The following is a 12,847-nucleotide window of genomic DNA, read 5'->3' on the forward strand; positions in this document are numbered from 1 at the left end:
ACTTGGCGATGCGTAAATGCGTGACAAATAATAAGCACCCGTTCGCAATGCAATATGTAACAATAACCTGGAAATATCGAACTAGTACCAAATTTTTCATGAAAAATTAACAGAAAATTTTTGATGGAAGATAAAAGCGGAAATAGGAAACGCTGTATAAAACCCTAATAAATTAATAAACTCGGCGAACTAACAAATTTAACATGACCAGTCTCTGAACACTCTAGGCTTCGATGCATCATCGTTTAAGTGATTTTCTTTTCTCGTTTTTAAATTACGCGGGTGCGGCAAAACACGTAATCGGTAATTCAAGGAAAACCCATTTTTTTCGAACCTGGGAAATGCGGGAAAATATGCTACCAAACGACGAGTTCGGCTTCGGTCAGTGCAACGCCTGTTCCGAATATCTTCGTACTTGTGCTTTATTTGATGGAGATATTCCTAATGCAAGGTTGCAACTTGCAAGAGGTTGTATGGAGGCAAACTCTCGTACGACTGCCTTGGATGTATTATTGTTAGGACCCCACCCTCTGCTGTGAATTTACCCACTTAGGTCCACAACAATTCATATCATTTATTAGAACACCTTTATAGTTTTATAGTTTTACTTAAATCTACTGTTTGTATTTTATTAAAATACTTCTTTTATAGTTTGCAATTTGTTTATTTAATCTATTTTTCATTAAGAACTATTTGCTTAGCCATAAGAAAATAGTAATACGATCACCTAAGCTAAGTGAAAAATGTTCAAAGGGTGTTGACCCATGGTTATGTATTGCAAAAGTATCCCTAAACTAAGTGGAAAATGTTCAATGATATGGATTATTATTTATTTTAAAAATACCCCTAACACTTTTATATGGAAAACTAAATTGAGCAAATAGAGGAAAATGAAATTCACAATCATGATAGAATAGTAAACATAGCCAAACTCTTTCTATCCTATTTTCTCTCTATATTTCTCACTAATTTCATTCATTGTTCTCTAGATCTGTTCTCCCCTCTTTTAGATGAATTTGTAGTGTTCCCATCATTTCTCTCTATTATCTCTTTGTCTAAAGCAAGTCACCACAAATCATTATATGTTTGTACCTTCTTCTCTATCCCACCTTTCTATTTACATTATTAGTCGTTCAAATGTCCTCTCTCTCTCTCTCTTTGGGAAGGTAGATGAATGAATAGATTCAATCAATCACAGATCGATATTTTTTAGAACAAAAGTCATTTTGAAATTTTATAACAATAGCATATAGCTCAAGTCCATGCTTAGTATGTGAATAATGACTAAGGGATCAATTTCGTGCATGTCAGCGGCAAACCAAGTAAATAAGTCGGCATTAGATTTAAGGAAGCTTACTAGTTCGTAAATGGTGTCTGAAGGAAGATTGGACCTGATGCGCACTATTTCCTCGGGCTCGACCTCATTTACGGGAACCGAGATGAAGTCCTCAATTGGCTAGCCTCGGCTTGCTAGTTCGTCCCTAAGGTCGAACCCTTCAAACATCAAAGCTTCTTTATTTTTGCCCTTTAGTGCTGCCACGTAGCACTGTCTAGCAGCTTGTTGGTTCCCTCAAATGACTATGACGTGCTTGGTTGGGAACTTCATGGTGAGGTTGTAGGAGGAGATGGCTGTCTTGAGTGCATGAAGGGCCAGCCTCCCAATGATGGCGTTGTAGGGATAGTCAATCTTCACGACCAAGAGCTTAGTCATCCTGGTCACCTGTCAAGTCTCTATCCCTACTGTGACTGGTAGGGTGATTCTTCCTTCCGGCTTGATGACTACCCCGAAGAAGTAGACGAGTGGCACATCGACTGGATGCAATCGATATGGGGACAACTTCATCTTATCAAAGGTGTCGTACAAGAGGATGTTGGCCAATGATCCACTATCGACGAGGATCCTCTTCATCATGAAGTTGGCGATGGTCATCAGTACCACCAATGCATCGTCATGGGGGACTGAGACCCCCTTCAAGTCATTGCCTAGAAAAAAAAAAAGAAGATGACCTCATATTTCTTCAGCTTATCGGGATTTGGTCCCTGGATGTTAAGTTACCTGATGTAGGCCTTTCTAGTCGAGGTCAAGGCTCCACTCAAGGCCATGCCCCCAGCAATGACGTCAATGACTAAGGCCAGGTTGTTGCGTTGTTGCTGCTGGAAGGATGAAGCACTAACGTCGCCCCCCCCCCCCCCCATGTACTCCTTTAGGTGACAATGGCGGATGAGGGACTCAATCTCATTTTTAAGATCATACCAATCCTCGGTGTCATGGCCAGTGTTGCGGTGGTAGTTATAGTACTTTTTCGGATCACCCCTCTTGGAGTTCCTCTTCATATTTGTTAGCCACTTCATGTAATCATCTTTTCCCTACTTGCATGAGGATATGTGTTCAGGTGGAGTTAAGTGGTGCATATTTGTTGAAAGATGGGGCTGGTGGCTTCTTATCAGTGTCTTTGTTGTTGTTGTTGTGGCCATGACTGTGGCAGTCTTGATCCTTTCTCTTCTTATTTGATGTCCCTCCACTGAGGTCGGCCTCGCCCTCCTGGCACTCATCGACCAAAGCCTCCTCACAGAAATGTGCTTATGTGCTTTCTTTAAAAACTCCGCCTTGTTCTTGGACGGTGTCTTGGTGAAGAACCATTTGAGAGGTTCGGATTGGAGGTTGTTGATTGTTGCATGCATTGATAGTGAGGGGTCGAGATCTTGGACCTCAAGCTCTTCTTTCTTGAAGCAGTCGACGTAGGACCACAAACTCTCTTTACGCTTTTGTCAGATGGATATGAACGAGTTGACAGCCTTCTAGCATTACCAGATGCTGATGAAGTGGGAGAGGAAAAGATTGGTGAACTGCTCCCACAAGTTGATGAAGTGAGGGGGAAGTCCTAAGAACCATCGCCACGTTGCCCCCTTGAACATCGCACAGAACGCTCAGCACATCAAGGTGTTAGAGTACCCATAGAGGAGCATAAGGGCTCTAAAGCTTTCTAGGTGGTCATTCGGTTTGGTGGTTTCATCGTACATCTCCATTGTGGGAGCCTTGATGTGAGGCGGTAGAGGCTTCGAGGTGATGGAGTTAGTGAAAGTGTCCATTATGTTAGATGAGGGGTTATGATTGGTGGAGTTATCACCTCAACCCTCCTTTACTTGTCAAAGTTCATCTTTCATGGCATCGAATATGCCTATAGGTCACCACTTCTTTTGTCGATGGGAACCTATGCCTTGTCCTAGTTCTCTCAAAGACGGAATGGGTCAGACGGGTTCCTAAAATTCTCCGATGCGGGCACATCTTGGTTCCTTTGGGCCCGTCAGTTGTTGAGGAGGTTGTGAAGGTTCGATATAAACAAGGTAGAGGCATGGTGTTGGCCTCTAGCCCTCAGAGGAGGACTGTAGTGGCCAGAGCGCCCACCTTTCTCCCGAGGGATCTCTACTCGGTACTAGTGTTCATGGTCCCAACGGTTGTTGTGGGACCCAACTAGATCACTCCCTGTCAATTGGGGAGGCAAAAAGTCTTCGACAACTTGTTGGCACGTCGACTGCTGCTATTGGACATTTAGGGATCAGCTTTCTTAGGTCTAACGAGACATTGGACCAGTGGAGCATCCATTGTAATGCCCCTAGCTCCCAGCGGGGTAGCTACCTTATGGGCGGCCTCATGTCGGGTGCCCCACCTCATATAGTCTTTGAGTGATGTTGTCTAGCCTGTCGATGACCATCCTAAATTGATCCATGGTGTCCAGGTTCTAAGCATTTGGGATGTTATCTTGATTATCATCCATCGTTGGAAGCTTAGTAGTTCTTTGAATTAAGTGTTCACTTGGGGAGAAGTCTTAGCTGTGGTTCTCATAGATGGCACCAATTGTTGTTGCCAAGGATGGGCCGAGGGCAACAAGGTAGTTTCACTTCCTTAGCCGATGGCTAGTACGTCCGAGGGCTTTAGTGTCTAACATGGGGATCAAAGAGCACGTCAGAGACCGCTGTGTTATTCTAGGGGCACGTCAGAGACCGCTGTGCATAATAAAGGGTCGGACGAGGCCTAAGATGAGGAACTCAAACGAGGTCACTCGAATGTTATAGAGTTTGAGAGTAGAAAAAGACAAGATAGCTTACATAGGGAGTGACACACCTATTTATACTTGAGCTCGCCTAGGAATTGGTTGAGGTTGTTAGCAACAGATAGCCAGGATTTGATCTAGACGATGCCACATGATGCCATTCTAGCCCTTCCACGTGCGCCTACATCAATTTCTAAGAAATATATGGTAATCGAAACCTGATTATCTCTTTTAATCAGTTCGTTCTTTGAAGAAAATCATCTTATTAATGGGGGAGGAATGGTTGGGCAGCTTATGGCTTTTGAAAACAGCCAAAGTCGCTGAACTGACTGATATTTTCTTATCTCTTTCACTAATTGTTGAAAGAAGGGACGACACCTAGCAAACTTTTGAACTATACATGTAACGTAGTGGTGTAAGGATGGGTAGACTAAAGGTCAACAAGTTATGCATATACATTTTAAAACATTAGTTCTTTGTTAGTGGTCTGAAATTGCATGGCTTCATCCAAAGAAAGATCGACGTAGTTAATTTAAAATTCATAAAAATGGAAAAAGGACTTTATATTTTTGATACAGGTGATTATCAAACCTCAGATTTATATTTCGAATCTTAAATTATTCCATCATTTATGTCCATTATTTAGTAATTATGGAATTTAACTTTTATATATCAAAAGTTTAGGGCTGACTCTAATTATGTCATACCTACTAGGAATGGCAACGGGGTGGGGATCATATTCCCCGTCCCCGACCCTAATTCTGAAATTAACCCCATTTCCATCTCTGATCTCCGATGGGGATGGGTTCCCGTGAGGACCCTAGTCGCTGAATTTTTTTAGATTACAATATTTGTTTAAAAAATAATTTTATTTCAAATAAATAAAATTTTCAAATTATAAATAATGTTTAGATATGCATATAATATAAATAACATTTAATACTACCCCCGTGAATTGGAAACATCTCCCCCTGTATAATACCATTTAGGAGGATGGTATGTTCTCCATGTGTGGCTGTGGTGTTATGTGTGTAGATGTGGGAAGAGTTTGCGTGGGCAGAGATGCGGACTCAAATTATATAAAACAAAGAAAGACATTCATATCAATGAATTGAAACAATAATTTAAAGGAACTTGTTTTTCCATGTCAGTGAAATGACTATTGTTATTTTAGCTAGTTTTGTTTGCAAAAAATGGAAGTATTTTTGGGTCAATTAGGGTTTAAGAGAAAAGGGCGAGGAAAATAAAATAAGAAAAGTTCAGGTGAATATTTTAGTAAGTTAACACATTCTATGTCTGACTTAACGGCCAAGGGTATTTATCGCAAAGTGAAATTTTAGGGGCTATTGTCATTGACCCTATAGTAAACGGGGGTTTTGTAATTTATCCATAAATGTTCAATTACGAAAAAAAAAATCCTATCATTAAGTTCAATATTTTACAAATATTAATCAAATTAACTAATGATATATAAAATGATAAATTGAATCCATTAATCCATATCTATGTCACAAAATGTTTTTATACTCCTGTAATTTATAGAAATAAAATTAATAAAAATATAATAATTATTTTAGTAATTAAATTTTATGAATTGCTTAGGACTTGTATTCCAAAAATTCTAATGGATTTTATTTTTAATTTAAGACAGTAGTCTCCTTAAATCTTATTTTGTAAGTTGTTTCAAAGTGAGAGCAAAGTCTCACATTGAATAAAAAGAGTCCAATCACTGGTCTTTTTTTTTTGGAGAAGGTCATTGTTTTCAGTTTTCAAAACTTTCGGTCATGTCTTTCACAATTTTTTGTCTTCCACTGGCAATTTTGTTGGAATTTTCGGGTGTCTGACCCGTTCCCACCCTAATAGAACCCGTTTATCAAAATCCTATAAGGTTTGAGATGGGTTTGAGATTTAGATTAAAATCCTATAGGATTTGGGATGAGTTTGAGTTTTGACTTTAGGGTATCTGATATCCAATACCCGGGATGCATAAGTATGAACCTATTAATATATTATATTATATATCATGCACAAATTTATAAATTTTAAGTACTAAGAATATTTTATTTGTATAAATTTATTGAGATTGAAATCATCATTTAATGTAAAATTGGATTTGATAGATTGTTTATTTCATTTAGTTATATAAAATGCTAATTTTAAATATTATTTCTTTTAATTTTTAGTTAGAATGGTTAATCATATACATATATTGATTGTTTTGATGAACAAAAAGGTTAATAAAATCTATTATATTCATTAAATAACATAAAAGGTGAGATGGCTTAGTGGCTTAAAGTAGTGTCAAGGGATTTGGTGCTATCATTAATTGATCTAATTTCAAGTCATGCTATAAGCATGAAGAATCTTTTTTTAATAGAAAACCTTTGGTTAAGGGGTTTAATGGGTTTGGAAAATTGAGAGAAAAAGTTATGCGGATTTAGAATCAGGGATACATAGGCGGGTTTTGGAATGGGTAGGGCCATTTGCACGAGTATTTTACCCGTTGCCATTCCTAATATTACATGCAAGGGAAATCAATGAGGTAATCAACAAGATCATAACATCCATCAACTTGGAAAAAACAGAGCCCAAGTGACTCGTTATCTTCTCCCTCTCTCTCCCCCATCCACTTAGTGGCGACTCGGCATCCATTATTACCGACAACCATCACCGGCGGACGGATCAACCTCAGGTATTGTCTTCTTTGCATCTCTTCTTCTTCTACCATGAATGCCTACATCTGGGTGTAGAGAGCCCACTCAAGGTAGAGAATGAGTCACTAACGGCGTGAAGCATCCCTCAGATGCTTCAACCGTTTACACGAATTAGAGGACATGTGGCGCATCCTCCAATTGTGCAAACGGTGCTTGATTGAGGGTGCTTGGACTGAAGCTGAACTCAATGTATACTACAGCCATAATTGACCTTAGAGATACCTCAAATTCATGAGAGCAGCTTCCGTTAGGACAGATATGTGGTCTCCATGAAATAAAGCACATAAGTACGAAAATATTCTTGATGCTATGCTGTAAAGGCCGCTCGAACAGACTTTGTCTTGACCAAAGCCGAACTCCAAATTTACCAAGTATAGGATAGAGAAGGCATTGTTGGGTCATTTTGCTTAGAGGGACATCCTACTTCACATTCAATGCAATCTCTGACATTATATTAGTTTTTGGAGTCCGAATCTCCTGCCCACATTTATCGCAGCCACACATGGAGAACATCTCAACCTCTACATAGTATTATACAGGGGGAGATGTTCCCAATTCACAGGGTGTAGTGTATTGTGGGTAAACGTGGGCAGAATTAGTGTGGACAGAAGATCCAGAGTCTAATTTTTGGTCCATGTGGCCGAGACCGGATCTACTCCTCACACAGGGCGCCTCACACCGACCTTACATGCACATCCTATGGTGGTTGGGCATGTGAGGCGCCCATGTGTGAGGAGGAGATCCCGTTCCCTATGGGCCCAATTCCAGCGGAGCGCAAAGACAAGACAGGCGATAAAGAAGAAATTGTTCACGGTGGCAAGCGTTTTCTATTTCCCTCATTTTACTTTATTTCAGCTGTTGTTTTATTATGTTTGGAAAGACAAATCAAAACCTACAATTATTTTCGTTGCAAGCATTTTACAATGAAGTGGAGAACCAACTTCGCATTACTACTTCCCTCGTAGATTTGACATATTATTAGGTTAAAAGGGCAGTTATCTTTCTTATAGATTCCATGCTTATGTTCATGTTGGAATGGCCCAAACAGAAGTGGTAACACTGATTGGATTTGAGGATTTCATGTAACCTGATTCCCCTGGTTGGGTAAAGAAGACGAATGAAAACCGGTAGTTATAGGGTATCCATTTACCACTGTCTTCAAAACCAGACTGGACCGGACGGTTGGGCCGGAAAAATCAGGAACCGATTATTTAATTGGTTTTGTGTTCTTCCAAAACTGTTTTTTCCCCAAAATCGTTGATTTTGATCAGTAAACTGCTGAACCATCTGATTAACCGTTTGAACGGTTTTGACCATTTTCTAATTTTTTAATTTTTTTATCAAAACGAGCTGATCGTTCAAGTCAAATGATTGGACCGTTGGAACCGGTAACCGGACCCCTGACCGGTTCATTTTTAAAAACCATGCCATTTACTATGTCCACTTTTTTTTTACTATACCATTTTTACCCTACCCGTTTTTGTCTAATCTGTGCGCACTTATTAAATGAATACTCATTTTAAGATTTACACCTTAAATGGGTTCATGGTACCCAATTATTAATTTATTATGTTGCTTAATATAATAATATTATTATATTATTTAATATAATAATAATATTATTATTAAATTAATAATAATAAATAAATATACCAATTATTAAATACTAATAAAATAATAAATAGATTATTACAAATTGAAAATTTTAATTCCAACTTCAAATAAACCAAACAACAATAATTGGAATTTGATTCCGATTCTTAACTAAACTAAATAAGTGTCAACAATAGATGATTCTGATTCCAGTTCTTAGGGATTCCGATTCTGATCCTGTCTACAAATCGAAGGGAACCTCAAAGCTCATGAAGCCACTAATAAGAGGGGAAAGAGTCAAAGAGGTTATAAGTTATATAAGGGTGTAGAGTCAACAATCAAGTGCTAGGAAAAAAAAAACTACAATGTCTGGTCTGTTGAACTTTTCATGATCAATAATTAGGTTGGTTGGTTGTACAGCCCACAAAAAAAAAGGATCCACTGAGGAAGATGGACCGGTGATCCACCATTTTCATACATAGGAATTCATAGATAAACTTTTGTCATTCCCCAACTATAAAACAAACTATTGGCGAAGGCTTACATATTTTGTTCCTTCGACTTTTACCAACCATTTATCCAAAAATCCTTCAATCAATTAATTATTAAAAATTAATAAAATAAATAAATAATATTAAATATTTATATATATTAATACAAAAATCACCATGTTAGTTGTCTCTCCGTTATCCCCTTGTAAATTTATGGATTGGGTTAATCCGGACTCGGGTTGAATTCACCCAAGTTGCACCCCTAGACGTCGTTTTTGAGTTTAGACCCATACCACATATGTGTCCTTTAGTTTGATGCCAATATGGTTCCATACGTTTTACAACTGGTAAGTGCAATTTATTTAACAAGCTCGTGTTTTAAGTTAGTTATTTAATTAAGTGACTTATTTATGTGGTTAAACAATACTAATTAACTTAATTAGATAGCATAATTATTACTTATTATTACCAATAAAGCTACAAAAGTTACACTTTTAATCAAATTATATCATATAAAAAAATGTAAAAATTAACACAAAACTGTTAATAACAATAATAAAAATTTTATAATGTATTTTTTTGTTAATTAAATTACTAATGCTATAAATAAAATTAATAAAATATTGATATTATATAATTAATTCTGCTATTCTTTATTTTAAAACTACTTTTATTAATTTAAATTTGATTTAAAATAATTACATTAATAAAGATTTATAGTCGACCTATAGCCTAACTTCGCCCATGGTCACACTTAATTAAGAATGTAGGGCTCTTTCTACGACCTTTCTTTTTTCTATAAAAACTCCATACCAAGAAAAATAAAGCATAGGAGAATAAGGATGTCAACCAAATAAACCCATAAATCAATCTCCAACTTAAATTTATGGCTCCTTAGTTTTCAAGATATGTTGTAAAAAATATAATTGAAATATTGTAACACGGATTGGGTTGGTTTCGAGTTTAACCCTATAGGATTGGCACAGGTCTAGCTCAACCCTAACCCAACCCTCCCATGCATCCACTCAAATCCAACTTGACTCAAATACTATATAGTTTTTTAATCCAGCTTGACATATAGGGTTCGACTCGATTTTAACCCAATCCATCAAGTGGTATTTAATCTTTTTTTTTGTGATATCTTAGTTGGAATTTGGTTTATGGTCAACAATATTCAAAAATCCAGTTTCCAATACAAGATTTGATATAATTGAATCGAATTCGGATATAAAACAATTCTATTTCTACTTTGATTTCTTGTAACAAGACTCATGCATCACATGGGCCCCCCCGACTAATATATAATAAAACATGGAGTGCCATGTAAGCATGGCTCTCCTTTCTCCCCTACTATTTATCCACTATGTGTATTTTGAATTTTATTTTTAAGTGTTTAAAACTTTCATTTCTCCCCATTAATTCACCATGAACCATTTATTCTTTCCCGTTAACTCATCTAATTCTCTCTCCTCACGATCATTCTATTAACTTTTCTCTCATATGACAACTCACTCCATTAATTTTCTTTTCCAATGTTTTAAAAACATACTCGGAGGCCCAACCGTTTTTGCCTCAAAGTCGTGGCCCATCAGTTTAACCAACCGGGTTGAATAGACTAGATCGTGCCACAACAGCGTATATGTGTGTATATTTATTTATTTCTATACACATATACATGTATATACGTGTCTATGAATATATATTTTAGTAATAAATAATGTATAAATATGTTATATGTATTAGTTTATATTTAATATATATATATATTTTATTATTTATAAAAACATTAAAAATTACAATGTTAGGCAAAAAAATTTTCACGAAAAATGGTGAGGCAAGGTGCCTATGGAGCTTTGGGATACATAGATCTCGAAAAATTACCCAAAATAGTAATTAAAAAAATACATTGGGGTGCAAAGTTATGACATCTGAAAATTTGCATATATTTAGCGTGCAACCTACGACCTGGTCACCAGGTCGAACGTGCCAACGATCGAACCGGCCAGGTCAAACGGTTTTTTACCGTCTGATGGGTCTTGATTGAACCTGACCTGGATTTTGGCCATGTGATGGCTCAAATGGTTCAACCAATCGGGTCAATGACAAGTTTAAAACAATGATATCTCCTATCAATTTTCTCCATTAAATTGCCATTTTTCATTTTTTTCTTTTTACTCCATCTCATATATTCCTTAATCTATAAAACTACAAGCAATTTGCTTAGGGGTGATACTTCAGCTTGGCCCGGGCTTGGGCCCCACTAGGCCCACAAATTTCAAGGCCAACGTGGGCCAGAACCAGATTGAAAACAAATAACAATAAAAAAAATAACTAATAAAATTATCATAAATACTTAAATCACCTAAAAATGATGAGAGATAGAAGGAGAATTCTACTCTCATCCAAATTTCTATTTCACACTCAATTTCTATTTAATTGGCTACTTGTTAGAAAATTATAATTCGAAACATAGTAACTAAGATTAATAAAAATTACTAAAGTTAATACAAAAAAAATCATAAAGTTATTATCATTTGAATTATATTTAACAATAATTAATATAAATAGTAAAACTAATAATGGTTCGATTAGAAATGTCATAAGACTCATTTTACTTATAGATGAACATTTATAACTTATCCTATAAATTTATATGCTCAAGCAACTATTTTATTTAGAGTCAGGTATAGCTTGGACTTGCACCAAGCCCAAACCTAATGCAAGTAGCGGGGCTATAAATGGATAGAATTTGGATCAAATCTAACTGCATCCACATATGCATTCGATTACGTGATGTATAGATCTGCATCCACACTTGATTATTGTGTTAGATTTCAGATTTAATCCAATAACCATCTTATTGTGTTTACAGTGACCAAAAAAATTATAATGTTAAAAATATATTTTTAAAGTATTCATGTATAATAAATGCATATAAATAGAAAATATTTAATTTATCAATTATAAACTTCATATAATTATACATAATCTCCATATGTATACATGATTATACTATGCATATACATAAAATAATATTTTTTTTATTAGACTTGGATTTTAATTGAACCAAATGAGGCTAAATATGCATATAATCAGTGTTGGACTTCTAGAGTCCAATGACAACACTCCAGATATGGTACCCATAAGTTGTTTCGACATACCTACCCATAAATAGGGGTGTCAATGGACCAGTTTTGGGTTGGACTCCATCCACATCAAAATCCATTTGGATGGATTGGATAAACCAATAAGACATGTTGAATTTGGATGGACTAGACGGACTAGTATGACATATTGGATTGGACCTAGTCCATCCATACTGAATTTATATTGGATTAAGCCAATATACGATCCATTGATATAAGATAATAACATAATTGTCAATGGATCAGGTTTGAGTTGAAACCAATATAAATTAACAGGAATTTGAACAGATTGATAGTCTCTAGACCAATTCAAAATGGTCCAAAATATTCATTGGACTAGATTTGACCAAGTCCATTTGTAATGGACTCACATTGGACTGGACCAGATTATACCAAATCCAATCCAATTGACACCCCTGCCATAAAGTATCACCACCGTGTATTAGGGAACATCTCCCCATAAATGATAAGGGAGATATTCCTAATGCACAACTATGTCTCATGGGAAAAGATGTGGGAACAACTCGCGCAAGCGATTTTTATATATTTATTCCCAATGCACAACTATAATAGGCAACAATATGCTATCCGAAATCCTTGGGTGGTTTGAGAATAAGAAAATTCTCCTTGATGAGCAAAGCTCTTATGCTAAAATTAGTTTGGAAACTTCTAAACTCAATGAGCAGTTTTTGGTCTTAGCAACTGGAAGCAAAATATTTTAGGGGAAAATGTTTATTTGAGTTAAAGGCAAAAGCCTCTGACTCCCCTTAGTGGAAATGCATTATTAAATTAAAAAACGAACTAAAAAACACTTTTTTTTTTTTTCTGGAAGATTGGAGATGGTGGATCTA

This window comes from Nelumbo lutea, chromosome 3, assembly GCF_056320005.1.
Source record: "Nelumbo lutea isolate HS-2025 chromosome 3, American lotus-T2T, whole genome shotgun sequence".
NCBI lineage: Eukaryota > Viridiplantae > Streptophyta > Magnoliopsida > Proteales > Nelumbonaceae > Nelumbo > Nelumbo lutea.